General features: G+C 49.2%; 1 protein-coding gene across 1 annotated transcript in view; it reads right to left on the bottom strand.

The window, feature by feature from the left end:
* Positions 1–2,925, bottom strand: part of NCK2 (NCK adaptor protein 2) — a 139,894-nt gene extending 136,969 nt beyond the window's left edge. The window contains exon 1 of the mRNA XM_079720474.1: positions 2,729–2,925. The gene's annotated coding sequence lies outside the window, so the exon portion shown is untranslated. The remainder of the gene's footprint in view (positions 1–2,728) is intronic.
* Between the last annotated feature and the right edge of the window lie 19,161 nt (positions 2,926–22,086).

Below are 22,086 nucleotides of genomic sequence, written 5' to 3'. Positions count from 1 at the left end.
GACAGGCTCAGAACTCAATATTCACGTGTTCAACCAGTATTTTCTGGGCATCCGTGTGTACAAGGAATGAACACAAACCACGGGGCCAACTGTGACAAATGCATGTGTGTGTGTTGGGGGAGGGAGTTATAACTGGTTAATGTTGATTATACCTTCAGAAATTGACACACTTTGGGATCCATTCAAAGTGAAATGCAGGAAAAGAAAAAAACAGTCCAATTTTTAAAACTGTGTCACTAAAATGGCCTAAAGAAACAAGAAACTATCTTTACTTTAGCTCCATACTTTGAAACCGTTAAAGGGCTCTCTTGACCTCCTTCTAAGAAAACTGCCTTAACTCAAGCATTTAACAGTGTCATCACGGTGTCATTTTTAGCCTTTGAAAACAGCCACAAAGGGTTTCCATCACTCATTTTAGGAAAGAGAAACATTTTGGAAGGGCCATTTGCAGCTCATCTGGATGGGGAAACTCATCTCATAAGCCTCGGATTTGAGTTGTGGGGAGTTTCCAGTTCATCTGTGAAAAAAGTTAGCTTACTAGATTTCCAAACATGGTCCACTACCCTACCCTGCAGTTCTAGCGAGCAATCTTCCGCTTGATTTTTAATATAGGAGAAGCATGTCCCCGGCCCTCTCCCCTGGTTCACTGCAGGCCATTCTGGGCAGTTACAAGCATGCGTATCCCAGAGAAACATACGTAATTAGCATCCAGCCGATGCTAATGAAGTGACCAAGGAAAAAGCTCCAGGTCATTCTGGGTGATGGAGAAGACTTTAGGGTATTTTAAAAGGTTATCCAGTTTGTATACACACAAGAAAGATTTCGGGTTTGTTTACAGTGGATGATAACGCATTTCTCAAATACTGTGTACATATGATCTGTTTGTTGGAAAACCTCAATAATCCCCCAATGCAAATATTGTAACAGAGGCTGGGAAATATGGCAGCTTCAAAGAGATGAGGGATGAAGAGAACTGAAGTATAGGGCATGTAATAAAGAAAACCTCAAAGCCTGACAAATGAGCACAGCTACTTGCAATCACCTTAATCAGGCCCCATCTTAAATGGGGAGCGAAGGGGACGGGTCAGCCTATCCTCCAGATGGCAATTTACCACCCAATTTCATCCCGTGGCCCAGGATCAATCCTGCTGAGTATTTACGTAGCAGCTGAGAAGCCCGGGGCCCAGGTGAGGCCTCTAGGTTACTACCAGCTTACAGCTGCTTTAAGTTCCCAATTTCAGCCTCAACAAGCTGCAGCCAGAGGACCACTAAGATCCGGCCACTTTCTTCAAAACTACATCTAACCAACGTGGAGGAGAGAAACATCAAAGTAGGATTTTCCCTCGTGGTCACTAATTCAGAAACATGGTTAACACCCACGTCTGGGGAAACCCCTGTTCCAAACACCTAAAAGCCTACACTGACAGTTCAGTCTCCTGGTTAGGCCCACTCGATCTGCTCATGTTCACTGGCTGCCACCCTCTTTATACAACCCCACCACCCATGCCTGAATCCTGTCATTAATTTACCCGTTTATCTAGGGCCACTGGGTAAGTGAATTAAGGGAGTGTTCAGAAGCAAAGTTTAGGTCTGCTTTCATAAGTTAAAGCAGCCCAGATTAATTTCATTTTCAGTCGTTTTAAGTCCTGTTGCTTACAATATCAAATGCAGTGGGATGAAACACACCCTGAATAACTCTCATTCCAACCAAAATCCCTTTGGCGAAGCCCAGGAGAAAGCCGCACTGGGCCGGGACCAGGCAAGGACCCCCCTACCTGTGGGTCCCGCAAGCCACACCCGGTGGCCTCTCAGGGTGCAGTTTCTTTGGGGTCAAAGGAAGGCGTGGGCCTGCGCGGGCCCAGCACTGCGGCCTGCTCATCCCGTTGTGCAGACGCAAACTTGCCAGGTTCAGCCTTAAACCTGTTGGCAAAATAAACAAAGCCAAATACAGGGGACACTGCCGACCTGACCTGTCCTGGGTGCCAGAGGCCGACCCGCGCCCGCTCCTGCTTTGTCCCCCGCGCTGTAGAGACGCCAGTGAGTCCGGAACCCCCGGGCACCCGCGCAGCCCTTCCAGGGCTATCTCCACGGTCCACAAACGAAAGCGTTTTGTGATCACACCCCCCGCACACTCCACGCCGACTGCGCTCACCAGGGAGTTACCGTCTACGCCCTCAAGTCACACACCGAATTCTTCCAGAACCGCTGGGTGGTTCGATCGCCCAGAATAAGCCCAGGGCAGCGTGATCGTGAGAAACTTTGTTTCCGGGGCCGGTGATCTCGGGCAGGATGCGGAGCCCGGCCCCGGCACAAAGCGCCCCGGCCCGGAGAGCCTCCCGGACGCCAAGTGACAGCAGCTCCGCGCGGGTTCGCAAACAGTCGCGACCCACAGAAGTTCCGCGGGCCGCGCTCGCCTCCCGCGTCCTGAGCGGAGCCTGCGATCCGCGCGGTCCTCCCCGGGGGCGCGCCCGGCCCCCGCTCCGCGCCCCCGCGCGGGCCCAGTCCCGGGACCGCCGCGCAGGCCCGCCCAGCCCGCCCGGCCCGGGGAGGGGACGAGCCGGAGGTGCCGGCGGCCGCGGGGCCAGGCCGCGAGGGGACCCGGCCCCCGGCCCCGGTGCGCCCCGCCAGCCCCGCGGCGCCGCAACTCCGAGAGCGGCCCAAGTTGACGGCCCCCGCCCCGGCCCCGGTCCCGGTCCCGGTCCCCAATACGCGCCCCGGCCCCGCTTACCTCGCCCGCCGCCCGCCGAGGCCGGGGCAGCGGCGCGGGTCCCGGGCGGCGGCCGCACTGCGCCCGCCCAGGCGCCGCTCTTTGTCTGCGCCCCTCGCTCCTCCCGCCGCTCGGCGGACGCTCAGGCCCGGGCGGACCCCGCGGGCCCGGCCGACCCCCGCCGCCGAGCCCCGCGCCCGCCGGCCCGCTCTGCTCCGGCCTCCGCTCCCGCCGCGGCGCCCCCGCCCCTCCCGGCAGCGCCCGCCGCGCGCCCTTCCTCCTCCGCCTCCTCCGCTCCGCCCCGTGACGCCGCCGGGGCCGCCCAGGCCCGCGCGCCCGCCGCCCGGGACCCACCTGGGCGCTCACGGCGGCCGGGCTCGGGCGGTTCCGGGACCGGCGCGGGGCTCGCGGCTCGCGGCTCGGCCGGGGGCGCAGCCCGGCCCGGGGGACCCTGCGCGGGGCCGAGCCGGGCGCCGAGGGGAGGGGAGGGGAGGCCCCGCTCCGACCCTGCGCGCTGGGGGAGCGAATAGGAGGAGGGGAGAGGCGAGCAAGGCAGCAACTTCGGCATCGAAGGACGGGCGGGTGGTCTTTCCATCCTCTTTTTGTTTGATTTTCTTATCGGGACGCCCTGGGGCTCGGCCACCGCCCCCCTCCCGGAAGCCTTCGCCTGGCACCCTCGGCGAGGCAGGCCTGCGGTCCATCAGAAAAGTGACTTACAGAAAAATGTCACTTCCTCTCTGTAATTGCTTCTGGGCATTTTTATTTATTTGCCTTGTATCTATTTACTTTCCCAACCAGACACTTTTTGACTCTCTATGATCGTCGGAAGCACTTCTTAAAAGCAGGAGAGGAAACCCAAAGTGTGTGCCTGAGTTCCCTCGTGTCCAGCTCGAGCCCGCCCACCCGGCAGAATCCTGGAAGGAGCTGTAGGAATGTGGGCCCCAGAAGGAGTTGTCACTGGTAGTGGGACCCTCCAGTCACCTGGCCACATGCTTACCTGTAACCCCAGAGGAGGGGAAAGACGCAAGTTTCCTTAAATAGGCACATGTATCCAGATGTCTGTCATCAGTCCCCTCCCCATATGGCTTCCCAAAAGGAAATCCTAGGATTCAAATGATTCTGATTTCCTGGTGGAATAGCCCGGATCCATGTTAATGAGATTCTTTCTTCGGCTCCTGGCTTCTCATTATATTAAAGCAATAATAGTTTACCCAAGGTGACAAGGCATTGTCACTGAATGAATGGCTCATCCCCTGCCTTGTTCCCCAACAGAAGTACCCAAGGAGGGTCCTTGGAGCCAGTATAACTTTGAAGCCGCAGTTGAGTGGTTGACTCTCTGCTTCTTCAACTCCGGAACAAGTGTTTCTGAACCTATCTAAAATCTATCAAATGGGGAGATAATATTTACCTCGCTCCCCTGTAAGTCCCTGGCGTGCTTCCTCGTGGTAGGAAGCACTCAGTGGTCAGTGGCTGGAGAGGATACAGTGCACTGAGCCAGGATGGGTCCAAAGTCAGGGAGTTGGACAGCCACCTGATCTATGGTGTTGAGAAAGAAGCTCCCTCAGTCCATTGCTTTGTGAAAACTTTGTCTTCCTAATAAGGAAAGCAGAATTATAGTAAATGGTCTGGCCCAATTTTAAATTAGTTTACTCAAAATGGGTATAACAACATTGACCCAATTTTTTACTGCTTGTCTGTTTTGTAACCTTCGCTGAATCAGGAGTTGAACTCCTCATCCTTGTCTGATTCTTTATAAAGTCACCAAGGACATTATCTAAAACCCAATGTCTCTTTCTCAGTCTTTATCCCATGCAGTTTTCCGAAGCACATGGCATTTGTGCTGTTTCCTGAAATGCGGTTGTCTGTTCGATTATGTAACACAGGTACCTTTCTGACCTGCCCACGTCTGTCCTTGTCGGGCATGCTGTCCTCCCAAACTCTAAAAGTCATACTCCCAAAGCACACTTTGGCCCTTTGTTTTTCTTAGGATACGTGCCTTTTTTTCAAGAGAGTTGATCATGTTTTGTACATTTCCAGCCTGACATTCAGTGATTAACTCCCAGGTCGGCAGCCTTAGAGCGCTTCCTGCTCATCTGCAGCCCCTCTGGGCAGCTCCTCACCTTCTCAGCATCACCAGATTCACAAGGAAACTCATCTCCTTCCCAAGGGAGCTCCTGCTCCAGTGACCTCAGGCTTGGCCAAGAGGCCACCAGGCATCTCAGCTCCTGGGAGAAAATCATTGCAATTCGACTTCTTCCTTCCTTCTCTCCAGGCTTGGCCTTGGCAGGAGGCAGAGTGGCCTCCTCAGCCTTTCTACTCGCAGACACCCCATGAGAACAAACGGCCTGGGATGGGCCAATAAACCCCTCCCACTCAGGACTCTGAAACTGGAGAGGGTACCAAAGCCCAGGCAGGAAGAGATGGAGTTTGCTTGTGCCCGAAGGATCCCAGAACTTCCCCCACAGAGGCCATTAACCCTCCTGGTCTCCCGCTCTCCCAGCTCCTCCAGCCCCACCCTCTGCGAACTACCTGATATCCTTCAGTAAGTCCCTGTTCTGCTTAAGATAGCCAGAGGTACTCTCCCTTCTTGCAACCAAAACCCCCGAATGATGCAAACGCTAGGATTTTGAAAGCTGGAAACAGATGGGGAGGGAGCTTAGAACCCTGAGGACAGAGAGGGGGAAAGTGGGAGGACTCCAGGGGGACAGAATATACTCCATTTAGGAGGGAGCAAAGGATGCCTGCAGAGGATCCTGAGGAGATACAGGAATTAAGTGTGGACGTCATCATGGTAGCGGGATGACTCATTTGGTGCCTGTACCAAAGAACGCCGAGAGGTAAGAAAGAAAGAGCGGTCAGACGTTTGCAACACTTAAAAAAATAAAAGATAAAAATGTAAAAATAAATTTTAAAAAAGAAGTCTGCAACACTTAGAAAGGTAATAACTCAAACTGGGGTGGAGTGACTAGATGGAGGAGGGATAAACTGGGAGATTGGGATTAACATATACACACCACTATATATAAAACAGATAACCGACAAGGACCTACCGTAGAGCACAGGACACTCTACTCAGTATTCTGTAATGACCTATATGGGAAAAGAATCTGAAAAGGAATGGATATAGGTATTTGTATGACTGTATCACCTTGCTGTACACCTGAAACTAACACAACACTGTAAATCAGCTATACTCCAATATAAAAAAAATAGTTTGTGACACTTAGGAAGGTAATAACTCAAATTGGGGTGGAATGACTGGATGGGAACCAGTCTAGGACAAGGAAAAGGAGAGGAAAAGCCCAAAAGGAATGGGCATTCCTGGATATGGGGGCGGAGGAGAACGGGCATCCAGGGTCACCTACAGGTTTGGATATGGGTAGCGGCAAAGAGGATGGTGCCCATATCAGAAATAGAAAAGTTGGGTAAATTGGTTTGTGAGAGATAAACAGTTCTGTTTTTGTACATTCAGTTACATTGAATGAGTCTTTATTGCTGACGTGCTACACAGAGAGTACTCTACAGGAAGCCAGAAATGAGCCAGTCACGGTTCCTGCCCTCAAGTGACTTTTTGCTAGAAAACTAGCTATTAGTGCTGTATGTATTTCACTGGCGTAATGAGCTTTACTGCTCTTTGTGTCATCATCTCAGCTCGGATGTAAACAGCCTGAGAGCAGGACCACGTCTGATTTTCCTCTGTGACTCCAGTGCCTTTTCCTGTGTCCCCAGGACACAGCAGACACTTAATACATATTTAATGATGGACGGAAACGCCAAACCTTTATGAGTCTGCCAAAGAGAACAGAGGGCTGTGTTAGCCAGGAGGCCTTAAAAGAGGCCTTTATGAACTCACTAAAAGAATTTCAGGGCTTCCCTGGTGGCGCAGTGGTTGAGAGTCCGCCTGCCGATGCAGGGGACACAGGTTCGTGCCCCGGTCTGGGAAGATCTCACATGTCGCGGAGCAGCTCGCTCGTGAGCCATGACCGTTGAGCCTGTGCGTCCGGAGTCTGTGCTCCGCAACGGGAGAGGCCACAACAGTGAGAGGCCCACATACCGCAAAAAAAAAAAAAAGAATTTCAAAACAAATGCTGGTGGACTTGGAGATTCCAGCATTTCATTTTATCCACATTCTGTCTACAGGGAGAAGGGACAAAAAGATGGCATGATAATTTCTACCAAAACTCCAGAGTGCCTCCCCATTACCTCTTCATCCATCTCTCAGGGACGGACAGGATTTTTTTTTTAAAGCCACACATACAAAGAGTAAAGTTCATATAAACCAAAAAAAGTAAGATACTGTCCACCTCTGATCAATACAATTCTCCTGCTTCTAGCTCTGAATAATGATCTGGATTTCAGGAAACAGCTACGTGTTACCTAATTGTTTAAAGAAAAACAGATGAGGTAACACCATAAAGTCAAGTACAATTTAGCATAAAAGGAAAATTGGAGGAAAGTTAGCATGCTATGCAATCTTTAGTATGTGTTTTGTCGAAGAATACTTCCTGTGGTTATAGATACACAAGTCTGAACTGTAAAACTTGAAGCCTGCTTGCTCTGAAATAGAAAAATGATCAAACTTTAAATTGTTTTTGATTATTAGCAGCAGGGTGGAATTAATTTTAGACAGGAAAAATCTTAAGAGGAGCTCCATAACTTTAGAAAAGCTAAGAGGATTTTACTCATATTTCCATTTTGAAATCTGCCTTTAGGTGAACATCACATATGAAACATTTCTGCGAGATACAATAAACCCTCAGTTAATCAGGCTGCCTCAGGAATGGGCTATTCTGCTAAATTAAATTTTCATTTTGGGTAAGGATTAACCAGAAATCTCCTTTAGCTGGAACATAAGTTGAAATCTTAAAAATATATATTGCAAATTGCTATCTCACCTTTAAAAATGCAGTATAGTAAGTGAAATGAACCTTTTTGATGTTGGGATACCCATAATGCCTCAGAGTCACCATTCTGAACACAAATCCTCATTTTATGGTACTAAGTGTGTATAAAATTGGGTGGAATGTGCACTAAGTCAAGACCATGCGTTAAAATTGTTTTTTAAAAAGTTAATAGGACTTCCCTGGTGGCGCAGTGGTTGAGAATCCACCTGCCAATGCCGGGGAAACAGGTTCGAGCCCTGGTCCGGGAAGATCCCACATGCTGCAGAGCAACTAAGCCCATGCGCCACAACTACTGAGCCTGCGCTCTAGAGCCCATGAGCCACAACTACTGAAGCCCGCATGCCTAGAGCCTGTGCTCCACAACAAGAGAAGCTACCGCAATGAGAAGTCTGCGCACTGCAACAAAGAGTAGTCCCCGCTCGCTGCAACTAGAGGAAGCCCACGCACAGCAATGAAGACCCAATGCAGCCAAAAAAATTTTTTTAATAAATAAAAAATAAAAAGTTAATAAAGCCTATTTGTTTTTCTGAATTTACTACTTGTTTTTTCCCTAAAAGTGGAGTACTGAGCAGGGAGACTTACAGTTAGTGAAGGTTCCCGTTATGTAAAGTCTAGTTATTCAATGTCTTACAGGCATGTTTTAAAAGGGAAGGTTTCTAGAATATAAAGCAATTCTCAAGTAGAGGACTGGTGGATAGAATGTTTCTTTCATTAATCACACTCTTCGCTAAAGCACAAAGAAGTTAATGCAGAAATATGTTCTAGAAACACCGTGATCTGATACCTTTTTCACTTTGCTGTTTGTGGTGTGCTTCTCGGAACAGCTCTCTCTATTCAGTGAATTTGGTGGGAAATTTTAAACTGGAAACTGGCTGTGTGTGAGGAATAATCCTGAGCGGTTTACACCTGGTGGTCTGGGACACCCTCCCTTCCAGTATCTTCCACTCATTAGTCAGTAAACCCTCTCTCTCCTTGGAATCCCTCGCACTCCCCACACTTCTGCTGGGGTACTTAGCTCCAAATGCCTCGATTTAGTCATTTACATCTAAGTGATACTGAAAGACCACAAGCTGACTGAAAGCAGGAATGATTTCTTTGAATTCTCCAGAGTACCTCATACACAGTTGGGAGTTAATAATGGTTTTTTGAAGGGATGCTGTGGGATTAAATGAAACTCTTTGGAAATGGTGTTTTTTAAGTGCAATATATGTTCGGCTATTTATATTGTAAGTTATTATTAATGCTATAGTTACTCATTCACTGTGTTCTTACCACTTGCCAAGTGCTTTGTCTGATCCTCACAACCCACCGAGGGAAGCCCAGGGATCCCCATTTTAGAGATGAGGCTTAAAAAGCTTCAAAACCTTGTCTAAGTTCACAAAGCTAACAGGTGGTTGTGAATTTTTTTTCATGATCTGTCATACAAATACTAGTTCACAAGGCGGCTGAGAAATACAACTAAGATGAATAAAGGGCACTTATTTTAATTACCCATTATATCACTTTCATGCTATATTCTTTTTTTTCTCCATGACTTATTTATTTTATATTTATACTTTTATGTTTTATGACCCCCTTCACCTGTTTTGTCCACCCTCACCCCTACCTCTGGCAACCACCAATCTGTTCTCTGCATCTATGAGCTTGCCGGGGGCAGGGGTGGTTTTTCGGGGTTTTTTGTTTTTGTTTTTTTTTTTGTCTTTTTTAGATTCCACATATAAATGAGATCATGTAGTATTTGTCTTTCTCTGTCTAACTTATTTCACTAAAAATAGTATCTCAGGGTCCATCCATGTTGTTGCAAATGACAATATGTACTTCTTTCCCCTCACTATTAACTCTAATATTCCATTGTGTGTGTGTCTTCCTTATCCAATTCTTTATCCATTCATCCATCATGGACGCACAGGTCCTTTCCATGTCTTGGCTGCTAGGAATAATGCTGTAATGAACATGGGGGTGCAGATATCTCTTTGAGATAGTGATTTCATCTCCTTCAGGTATGTACCCAGAGGTGAGATTGCCAGATCACATGGTAGTTCTATTTTTTTAATTTTTGAGGACCCTCCATTCTGTTCTCCACAGTAGCTGTAACAATTTGCATTCCCGCCAGCAGTGCACAAAGGTTCCCTTTTATCCACATCCTTGCCAACACTGGTTATTTCTTGCCTTTTTGATAATAGCCATTATGACAGGTGTGAGGTGATATCTCATTTTGATTTGCATTTCGCTGATGATTAGTGATGTTGAGCATTTTCTCATGTGCTTGTTGGCCATCTGTATGTTTTCTTTGGGAAAATGTCTATTGGGTTCTTCTGACCATTTTTAAATCAGATTGGTTTTTTGCTATGAGTTCTTTATATATTTTGGATATTAATCCCTTATCAGATATACGATTTGCAAATATTTTCTCCCACTTTGTATATTGCCTTTTCATTTTGTTGATGGTTTCCTTTGATGTGCAGAAGCTTTTTAGTTTGAGGTAGCTCCATTTGTTTACTTTTGCTTTTGTTGCCTTTGCTTTTGGTGTCAAAATCAAAAAGTCTTCAAGGGGCTTCCCTGATGGCGCAGTGGTCGAGAGTCCGCCTGCCGAAACAGGGGACACGGGTTCGTGCCCTGGTCCGGGAAGATCCCACGTGCCGTGGAGCAGCTGGGCCCGTGAGCCATGGCCACTGAGCCTGCACATCCGAAGCCTGTGCTCCACAACGGGAGAGGCCAAAACAGTGAGAGGCCTGTGTACCGCAAAAAAAAAAGTCTTCAAGACCTATGTCAAGGAGCTTATGGCCTATGTTTTCTTCTAGGAGTTTTATGGTTTCAGGTCTTACATCCAAGTCTTCTGTCCTTGGCTTGCAGATAACCACCTTCTCGCTGTATCCTCACCTGGCCTTTTCTCTGTGTGTGCATCCCTGGTGTCTCTTCCTCTTCTATTAAGGACACCAGTCATGTAGGATAAGGACTCCACTCTTACAACCTCATTTAACCTTAATTATTACTTTAAAGACCCTATCTCCAAATTCAGGCACATTAGGGCTTAGGACGTCAACATATAAATTGAGGGGGGAATGCAATTTAGTCTATAACACCTACCAAATAAATCACTTGCACTCAAATCATTATCTCAGGATGTGACCCCAAATTAAAACAGCCATACAACAACTTGCCTTAGACCTTGAAAAAAGCTGCTATAAAGGACAGACACACACACACACACACACACACCTGGTTCGACAAAGCGGGGGTTCTTGACATAAGACAATGCACTGACCATCACAAGCAGTTTCCTGGCAGGCTTGGATTGCGTAATCCGAGAATAAAAGTTGGGGTGGGTGGTGCTCCTTAGAAAGATGAGCCTATGGATTCATAGGATTTCGCTTTTTCTGCACCAGTTACTTTCCATTTACCATTGTTCTGCACAAAGGCAGGTTGGATGCACAGCTACCCTGAGGGGTGGGAGGAGATTCAGGAGACAGATTTCCCAGGGGAGTTCCATCTCAGGAAGGTGTCATGTGATGTGTGTTCTGGGCACAGGAACACATGTCTAAAGCAGTTCCATGGTAGACCTTTCAGAGTCCTCCTGACAAGACCCCCTTTGAGACCGAGGCCCCCCTTCAGCCGAGAGTCACTGCGGTGGGTCCCTGACCAGTGCACTCTCCGCACCTGCAGTCTGAGCAAACCACACCTCGTGCACTTACGTGCATTAACTGCTATTTTTCAAGTCCATGCAGATGCCATGGTGAGGAATAAAACACAAATTCGTTTTGTGATATTACTGAATTCACTGTAGCTTTTAGTACTGTGGCTGTCTAATCAAAGGATATTTAAACTACTATCACTAACACAAGATATTTGAAAAAACATGTGTTTATGTAAAAAGGGATCTTCCTGCTCAAAATGTTGGAGTCACTGTTCTAATCTGTAACGGAGAGACATTTCTGACTCAGCCGAACCTCCGTGGACGGGGTCTAAGGAGAGAGCCTGTAATCTGCTTCCTGTCCACCTCCCCTCATCCCCTGAATAGTTTCCTCCTGGATTGCCAGGCCCACAATTCTTCACTCTAGCCATCCTCATGCTCTACTTCCTGTCTCTTGTTCTCTTCTGCTACCTATATTTTTAATTCTCTTCAGGTAGGCGTTCCCTCCTCACCTTGATCAGTGCTTTCTGTATTCTTCAATTCCTTCTTTGAATCACCATCCACAAGTCTCCCTATCAGGTTTGAAGAACTTGCCCAAATGCAGAGATGGAGAATTAGACTAGAGAAGGTGCACTCGGGTATATATCCATCCTTGAGTGTTGGCTGCACCCAGTGTAGCAGACACAGCTTGTGTCCAGCCACGTCCCCGGAACCCACCTTTTCCCTGCCCGTGGGCCCAGCTTCCGCCGCCAGGGACACAGTGCTCCAGGCTCTCTCTGGCTCAGTGTCTGTTCCCCTCAAGTGCAGGGCAGAGGTGTGAGGACAGGAACACCTCCCAGAGTCCTCCCAGCCAGTGACTGTTGGGAACTGCTTGGCAAACATGCCAGCTCCCACCTCCCTCGGGTGGGATTGCTGGGGTGTGTGCTCCACTGGCTAGCAGAGTTCCCTGTGCGATGACCGTCCAGGTGTCTGCAGGAGTAACTTGCTTCGTAAAAAAACTTATGTCTCCCTCCTTCCTTCTCCTGCTCCCCCTGATGATGTTTCCTGGGCTACCCTCCCAAATAACCTTGTGCTCTAGTCCTGGTCTCAGAGATTGCTTATGGGGAACTCCAAATTAAGATGCCCTGGGAAGGGCTTCCCTGGTGGCGCAGTGGTTGAGAGTCCACCTGCCGATGCAGGGGACACGGGTTCGTGCCCCGGTCCGGGACGATCCCACATGCCACGGAGCGGCTGGGCCCGTGAGCCATGGCCGCTGAGCCTGCGCGTCCGAAAAAGATGCCCTGGGAAGTTCTTTGGCCTGATACCTTTTGAACGACCTATTGCTAGATTAAAGAAAAGGGTATTTGGCGGTGGTCTAGTATGGCTTGGATTTATAATTCCATTACCTGGATGGACACTTAAATAGCTGTGACCCAGATAAGCCACTTAACTTCTTCATGCCTCGGTTTCCATATGGTAGAATAAGGGTCTGGACTGGAGAAGTGATTTTCAAAGTGTGGAATTCCCCTGAAGGATTTTAAAGATTCTCCAGAGCTCCAGACAACAGTAAAATCTGAAAAGGAAAGGCTCCCATGGAGTCATTCGAATTAAATTGCAACATTTCAAGGCAAGGGGAAGAACGTGCTATGGGGTATGAGGAGGTGATTATAGGTCTTTTGTGTTTGTGCTCATCCTGCAAACAGAGGCACTAACCATCTTTATTCCAGACCAGCCTTTCAAAGATATTGCACAGCAAAGAGTCTTGGGAAATACAGGTAGCATCTTCCAGTGGGCCAGGGCAGGTTTGTTTACTGTCCAGCTGAGCAAATTTGATTGCTTGCTGCCCATTATAAGAAGCTCAAGTTCCCTGAGCTCTAGGTTTTTCAGCACTGATGTAAACCCACCACATGCACAGCATCTACTGGGCCACTCTGTGTCACCCCCTTGAGACTGGAGGCTGGGGGAACCAAGGCAGACACGAAGCTCATGCCACTTGCTGTCTGAGAACACTAAGTCCTTTGTCTCTGACCCAAGCATCTCGTGTCTTCTGGCGGTGTTCATGAGGCTATGCAAGCTAACTTTTCTTTTTTTTAATAGACCTTCATTGGAGTATAATTGCTTCACAATACTGTGTTAGTTTCTGTTGTACACCAAAGTGAATCAGCCATATGCATACACATGTCCCCATATCCCCTCCCTCTTGTGTCTCCCTCCCACCCTCCCTATCCCACCCCTCTAGGTCATCACAAAGCACCGAGCTAATCTCCCTGTGCTATGCAGCTGCTTCCCACTAGCTATCTATTTTACGTGTGGTAGTGTATATATGTCGATGCTACTCTCACTTCGCCCCAGCTTCGCCCTCCCCTCCCTGTGTCCTGAAGTCCATTCTCTACGTCTACCTCTTTATCCCTGCCCTGCAACTATGTTCATCAGTATCTTTTTTTTTCTTTTAGATTCCATACATATGTGTTAGCATATGGTATTTGTTTTTCTCTTTCTGACTTACTTCACTCTGTATGACAGACTCTAGGTCCATCCACCTCACTACAAATAACTCAATTTCGTTTCTTTTTATGGCTGAGCAATATCCCACTGTATATATGTACCACATCTTCTTTATCCATTCATCTGTTGATGGACACTTAGGTTGCTTCCATGTCCTGGCTATTGTAAATAGTGCTGCAATGAACATTGTGGTACACGCCTCTTTTTGAATTATGGTTTTCTCAGGGTATATGCCCAGTAGCAGGATTGCTGAGTCATATGGTAGTTCTATTTTCAGTTTTTTAAGGAAGCTCCGTACTGTTTTCCATAGTGGCTGTATCAATTTACATTCCCACCAACACTGCAAGAGGGTTCCCTTTTCTCCACACCCTCTCCAGCATTTATTGTTTATAGATTTTTTGATAACGGACATTCTGACCAGCATGAGGTGATACCTCAGTGTAGTTTTGATTTGCATCTCTCTAATAATTAGCAGTGTTTAGCATCTTTTCGTGTGCCTCTTGGTCATCTGTATGTCTTCCTTGGTGAAATGTCTATTTAGGTTTTCTGCCCGGCAACGTCGGGCCCCTATGTTAGCATGTCTTAAATTACAGTTACAGTGTCAGAATTGAAACTGAGAACTAAAGTTTGGACTCAGGAAGAAAAACAAAGTAAATTAGACATTTAGAAACTTCAAATTACTATCTGACAAAGAATTCTGCACTACTATATTAATTTTTTAAAAATTAATATAGTTGTATATTGTTCAAGATTATACTTAAAAAGTATTTCCTTCCCAGTGATAATTAAAACGGGCTGAGGTATTTGATCAACCATCACCAAATTTAACAACTATTAATTAAAAGCTAACAGCACTTCTTTGATATTGTTAGATTAAAATTGCCTTACTCCTTCTCTATCAAGCTTCTGAATTAGCTTAACTGATGTGTATCCTAGGTTGCTAAAAAGCTGTTTTTAAAACTTTTACAATTCAGAGCTACCTGTCTTTGTGAATTATAATTGTTTTAATTCTGTTCAGCTACACTGAAGGGTGTATAAGACTGCATCTGAGACCCATAAGTCCTGATTCTTAAACTTTGTATTCATACTATAGTTCTCAGTGATTTATTTTATGAGTCAATGTTATAGATTTGAATGTGTAAATAAATATATGCTAACAAAATACCATATTTTTTGTTTTACATGTTAGAGTTCTACCTAAGATTTTATTTGCGTAAGAAACTTCTGGGGGGAAGATATTTTGAAAATCCCTAGACAAAGTGATTTTTAAGGTTTTTTTTTCATTTCTAAAGACTCTGTTCCTCTAATTTGAACTTAAACTTCCCAATTTTCCAAAATTATTGAACCAGAAGACGGAAATATTACCCAAATGAACATACATCCAAAAGGTACACAAACACATGCACATTCTTGTCTTTCTGTTCCAGCTTTGCCTTCTCCAATGTGATCTAGTTGTATTTTTTTAGTCACTCTCTATATCAGACCTGCTGACTTTTCTGATTATTCAGTTTGTAAGTCCGTGTTTCTCTTCCCTCAAACTGCTTGTGCTCTAGTTCTCTGATCATCTATCCTTCCGCTGAGGGGTGGATAGAATAATTTATGAATAACAACAACAAAGGAAAGCAGGTCATTTGGGGGGTAGTTTGTTAACTCTAATACAAAGCTTTTAGTGGAGAAGAGTTAGAATTATTAACTGGGACAATAGTTTAGTCTTTCATGCTGCCCTATGAAAATATCTGTAGGATGAAAGATTCTGGGGAAACCTCATATCACACAATTGAAATGTTCTGGATCTCTGATCAGGGTGTTGTGTCCCAGGCTATGTATTAGCTATCTCTTATTGTGTAACCAATTACCCCAAAACGTAACACTTAGAGCCATATGCACACGTGATCTCACAGTTTCTGTGGGTCAGAACCTGGCGCAGTTTCCTGGGCGCGTCTGAGTCAAGGTCTCCTGTGAGGTTACTGTCATGCTGTTGTCCAGGGCTGTGGTCTCATCTGAAGGCTCTTCTGGGGACGAGGCTCTGCCTCCGAGTTTCCATGTTGACCCACGTGGTTGTTGGCAGGATTCAGTCACACAGGCTGTTGGGTTGAGAGCCCAAGTTCCTTACTGGCTATTGGCTGGAGGCCTCCTTCCATTCCTTCCCACATGAACCTCTCCTCGGTCAGCTCATAACACAGCAGCTGACTCCCCTCAGCACGAACAGGAGAAGGACCTCACGGGAGCCGGTGCCCAAGTCAGAGGCTGCAGGCTTTTTGTAACCTAATCTTGAACTTGACATCCAATCGGTTTTTCCATAATTTCTTTATTAGGAGCAAGAGACTAGGTCCAGTGCCCACTCAAGGGGAGGGAATTACACAAGGGCTTTAACACCAGGAAGTACAGATCACAGAAGTCCATCAGAGACTGCCCACCACAGGGTGCGATGCAGAATCCGTAGTCCCCACTCTCCAGCAAGCCCAGCTCCTAAGTGCGGACGGCAGCCTGAGTGAGCCCACATCACACCGTAGGTCGTTCGTGTGGCTGACATCACTCTCTTCAGTCATGGAAAGGAAACAAAGGCTTCCCTGTCCGTATCATGCCAGCATTTTGTAGCCATCCGAGTCAGAACAGAGGGAAGGTGGTGGACGGCCTCTCCCCTCATCACAGACACTGAGAGCCTTTCAGTGGAGACCCCCGCAGAGCTGGAGATGGCAAGCCCAACTCTGCCCCTTGGAAACGGCAGGACACCCCACACCAGAGGGCCTCTCCTGCTCTGTAATCAGACCTTGTCCCTACCTGTCAGACTGTTCCCATGCCTCACTGCATACAAAGTGACTTTTTAAGGTTAAAATAATTCTTGCCACTAATCGGGGTTGACATACAGCTGGTCTGCTGCAGCCAAGCCTTCGCTGCTCTGACTGGCAGTTTCCGGGGCTTGCTAATTGGTGTGTGCCCAGGTTTCAGGACTGTGCTTGCTTCAGCAGCTACAGAAAGCAGCAGCTGACGTGCCAAGATCTCTGTGTGGCCCAGCCCCTGCTCACCCATCAGCAGTAGCTGCACTGAGAGCCACCTGGGTGAAGCTTGGTTACCTGTCAGCTGCCACTGCTAATAAAAATAGCATCTGCATGATGCGATTAAATAAAGCGCTGGATATATGTGTGGAAAACGTGGATCTACATGGAAAAACCTGTATGATGAGTTCATTTATATCCTAGAATGCAGAGTAGACAAGAGGAGGTGATAGTGTCAATTTGGGGATGAAGTGGAGTATCCCGGGAACACCCATGGAAGGTGACATCAAAATGGGCAAGGAAATCTCTGGCTTTCATCAGTTCGCAGTAAACCTCAAAGCATATATGGTTCCAGACAGTCCAAGTGCAGATCGGTTTTTGCTCAAAGTTATGTTAGAATTGCAGCCTTGAGGACTTCCCTGGCAGCCCAGTGGTGAAGACTCCACGCTTCCACTGCAGGGAGCGCGGGTTCAATCCCTGGTCAGGGAACTAAGATCCCTCATGCTGCGAGGCACGGCCAAAAAAAAAAAAAAAAAAATTGCAGTGTTTACCAGCCTGTCTGAACCTGACTGCTGGGGTGTTGGGATTCTGCAGGAGTGCTGGCAATTGCAGTGGCCAGAGCAACTGGATTCCCTGAGGTTTCAGCTGCTCCACCTGCCAGTGCAGAGTGCAGGGTGAGGTTGAGGGGGGCAGGCGTTAGGCCAGCAGCTATTTTAAGGCTTGTGCATTAACTAAAGAGGCGAATGTGTTTTCAGTCCAAATTTATAAATGTTTATTACCTGAAACCCAAGCGGGATGATGAGAGCCAGTTGGCGGTTCCTTCTCTCCCCAGCAGATCCTCATCGGATTCTCAAGGTGAGGCATCAGAGGTATTAGAATTCTTCTCCAAGCAGCTCTTCAAACATGCATTATTTTTGACTTTTAAACTTTGCCAGTGCTTTGGATACACCCAGCCCTGCTACTCCCATGCCGTAAACTCAGGGGATGTATCTTCCGCTTTGAATGAAGCCTGGCTGACACAAGCTCAAGGAAGAAACTTAAAGGTAAACTAAGGAGAGAATTAAAATTGGAAAAACTGATTGGATGTCAAGTTCAAGATTAGGTTACAAAAAGCCTGCAGCCTCTGACTTGGGCACCGGCTCACGTGAGGTCCTTCTCCTGTTCATGCTGAGGGGAGTCAGCTGCTGTGTTATGAGCTGACCGAGGAGAGGTTCATGTGGGAAGGAATGGAAGGAGGCCTCCAGCCAATAGCCAGTAAGGAACTTGGGCTCTCAACCCAACAGCCTGTGTGACTGAATCCTGCCAACAACCACGTGGGTCAACCTGGAAACCCGGAGGCAGAGCCTCGTCCCCAGAAGAGCCTTCAGATGAGACCACAGCCCTGGACAACAGCATGACAGTAACCTCACGGGAGACCTTGACTCAGACGCGCCCAGGAAACTGCGCCAGGTTCTGACCCACAGAAACTGTGAGATCACGTGTGCATATGGCTCTAAGTGTTACGTTTTGGGGTAATTGGTTACACAATAAGAGATAGCTAATACATAGCCTGGGACACAACACCCTGATCAGAGATCCAGAACATTTCAATTGTGTGATATGAGGTTTCCCCAGAATCTTTCATCCTACAGATATTTTCATAGGGCAGCATGAAAGACTAAACTATTGTCCCAGTTAATAATTCTAACTCTTTACTCCACTAAAAGCTTTGTATTAGAGTTAACAAACTACCCCCAAATGACCTGCTTTCCTTTGTTGTTGTTGTTGTTATTCATAAATTATTCCATCCACCCCTCAGTGGAAGGATAGATGATCAGAGAACTAGAGCACAAGCAGCGTGAGGGAAGAGAAACACGGACTTACAAACTGAATAATCAGAAAAGTCAGCAGGTCTGATTTAGAGAGTGACTAAAAAATGCAACTAGATCACATTGGAGAAGGCAAAGCTGGGACAGAAGGGGCCAGATGGTCCGGGAGGTAGACACAGAGTGTGGACAGGCTAATGGCATCTGGGTTGCTTCCTTTATGCCCCAACTGATTCCTGGGTATCTCCATTTCCCATCTTCAGATTGAGAAATATTAGTAATAAACAAATAGTAAAAGCACAGAATTTTTTCATTTAATACAACTATACTCCTCTTACAGTGAATGTGAGGTGCCAAACTTCAGATTTTCAGGATTGACAAAATAAGGAATTAATTTTTTTTAAACTGACGCCACCGACTTGAATAAATTTTAGTGTGTCATCTATTACTTGCCTACATGTGTTGTACCCTTCCCCATCAAATGTCTTCCACTCTATTTCTGAAGATTTTTCTTTCCATGGAAACATAGCTCTGGCTTTTTGACAGAGATCAAGGGATGAATAGTTGACAGTTAATGGACACTGCTGTACAAGCTACCGAGGGTCAATTATCTGTTCCCTGGTGTAAAAGGAGGCACGGATAAACACATGCACACAACTGTTTATCACATGTTGTTGTTGTGAAGCGCCAACCAGGGCTCCCCCCACGCTCCCCCTATTTTCTTGTGCTCCCCACTCTGTGATGTAGGGCTCCCCCCATCCATGGCCTCTGGGGAGGATCAGAGGACAGAACTCAGGGCAAAGTGTCCAAATCTGAGGCCACTCTGGACAAACCCAATAGATTTGGACATCTATCTGGCGGCTTTGGTTCCCAGCCAAGGAGTGGGGGAAGAAAAGAGTGAGACAGAGACTCCTTTTCTCCTGAGCTTGGCCCAGGGAGGAGAAAAACACCCTACAGAAGTTCGAGGATTCAGAGATTAAAGAGGTCGTGAGCCCGTTTTCTTGGGAAAAGCCCCAGGAGGCGCCAAGACTCTCCATCTGGGGCCAATTGAATGGAGCTTCAGATGCTTCTAGATTCTCCCTGGAACCCAGAGCTGGGAAGGACCCACAGATTAGCTCCCTCAACAGAGGGTGGCACAGGTACCACAAACAGATGGCCAGACCCAGGAGGCCCGAGGGGAAGATATTAAAGATATTCATAGCAGTCATTAGTAACAGCCAAAAATTAGAATCAAGATGCCCCCAAAATATGAGATGGTTATTGTGTAACCACCCACTGGAATAGTACAGTCCTTTAATATACTACTATGAAAGCTGCAGCCAATGACACGAAGATTGATATGTTTTTTTAAACAGGAAAAGGAAGATTCAGAACTTATACACATTAATTTTGCTGTTTCACTTTCTAGGCCTACATCGTCAGACTCTGTATCTTCAGCCCGGATCTGTCGTTTCAGCAGAATCCTGAATTTCAGATGGATATTTCTACCGGCATACGCCTTGTCCTTCTCCAGTAAATCTTCCGCACTTCTGCCAAATTAATTCATCCACTGTTTATTCAACAAATATTTGTTGAGGGCTAGTCTCTGGCCAGGAAGAATTGCAGAAGCAAGGATGCTCCAGTCAACCCAACAAAGGGCTCTGATCGCCCAGAGCTTGCGTTCTGGCTGGGGAGACACACAGTAAACGTAGGTCAATAAACTACTCCGTGTGTTAGAAGGTGGTTAGTGCTGGGGAGAGACTGGAGCGCTGAGTGTGGGTGGTTGTGAGGGGGGAAGGCGTGCAGAATTAAACAGAGTACTCAGCATAGGAGCCCAGTCAGAAGGGATATGCAGGAAAGGAGAGGAGTTAGCCAGTGGGTATGTAGGGCAGCAGCACGTCAAGCAGAGAGAGGAGTGCAGCCAGAGCTCCGAGGTGGGAGGCTCTCAGCGGCAGGGGGTGAGGGGGGCGGGTCGGGGGGTGAGGGGAGAGGGTCAGGGGGTGAGAGGGGAGGGGGTCAGGGGGTGAGGGGGGTGGGTCAGGGTGTGAGGGGAGCACGGGTTTCGGGGTGAGGGGAGAGGGTCGGGGTGAGGGGAGCGGGTCAGGGGGTGAGGGGAGAGGGTCAGGGGGTGAGAGGGGAGGGGGTCAGGGGGTGAGAGGGGTGGGTCAGGGTGTGAGGGGAGCGCGGGTTACGGGGTGAGGGGAGAGGGTCGGGGGGTGAGAGGGGAGCGGGTCGGGGGGTGAGGGGAGAGGGTCAGGGGGTGAGGGGAGAAGGTCAGGGGGTGAGAGGGGAGCGGGTCAGGGGGTGAGGGGAGCGGGTCAGGGGGTGAGGGGAGAGGGTCGGGGGGTGAGGGGGGTGGGTCGGGGGGTGAGGGGGGTGGGTCAGGGGGTGAGGGGAGAGGGTCGGGGTGAGGGGAGCGGGTCAGGGGGTGAGGGGGGTGGGTCAGGGGGTGAGGGGAGAAGGTCAGGGGGTGAGAGGGGAGCGGGTCAGGGGGTGAGGGGAGCGGGTCAGGGGGTGAGGGGAGCGGGTCAGGGGGTGAGAGGGGAGGGGGTCAGGGGGTGAGAGGGGTGGGTCAGGGTGTGAGGGGAGCGCGGGTTACGGGGTGAGGGGAGAGGGTCGGGGGGTGAGAGGGGAGCGGGTCGGGGGGTGAGGGGAGAGGGTCAGGGGGTGAGGGGAGAAGGTCAGGGGGTGAGAGGGGAGCGGGTCAGGGGGTGAGGGGAGCGGGTCAGGGGGTGAGGGGAGAGGGTCGGGGGGTGAGGGGGGTGGGTCGGGGGGTGAGGGGGGTGGGTCAGGGGGTGAGGGGAGAGGGTCGGGGTGAGGGGAGCGGGTCAGGGGGTGAGGGGGGTGGGTCAGGGGGTGAGGGGAGAAGGTCAGGGGGTGAGAGGGGAGCGGGTCAGGGGGTGAGGGGAGCGGGTCAGGGGGTGAGGGGAGCGGGTCAGGGGGTGAGAGGGGAGGGGGTCAGGGGGTGAGAGGGGTGGGTCAGGGTGTGAGGGGAGCGCGGGTTACGGGGTGAGGGGAGAGGGTCGGGGGGTGAGAGGGGAGCGGGTCGGGGGTGAGGGGAGAGGGTCAGGGGGTGAGGGGAGAGGGTCGGGGGGTGAGGGGGGTGGGTCAGGGGGTGAGGGGAGAAGGTCAGGGGGTGAGAGGGGAGCGGGTCAGGGGGTGAGGGGAGCGGGTCAGGGGGTGAGGGGAGCGGGTCAGGGGGTGAGAGGGGAGGGGGTCAGGGGGTGAGAGGGGTGGGTCAGGGTGTGAGGGGAGCGCGGGTTACGGGGTGAGGGGAGAGGGTCGGGGGGTGAGAGGGGAGCGGGTCGGGGGTGAGGGGAGAGGGTCAGGGGGTGAGGGGAGAGGGTCGGGGGGTGAGGGGGGTGGGTCAGGGGGTGAGGGGAGAGGGTCGGGGTGAGGGGAGCGGGTCAGGGGGTGAGGGGGACGGGTCAGGGGGGGAGGGGGGCGGGTCAGGGGGGAGGGGGGAGGGGGGATGGGGGGAGGGGGGAGGGGGTCGGGGGGTGAGGGGGGCGGGTCGGGGGGTGAGAGGGGAGCGGGTCGGGGGTGAGGGGAGAGGGGGTGAGGGGGTGAGGGGTGAGGG

Source organism: Hyperoodon ampullatus (assembly GCF_949752795.1).
Source record: "Hyperoodon ampullatus genome assembly, chromosome: 15".
NCBI lineage: Eukaryota > Metazoa > Chordata > Mammalia > Artiodactyla > Ziphiidae > Hyperoodon > Hyperoodon ampullatus.
This window is presented reverse-complemented; position numbering and strand designations above follow the sequence as displayed.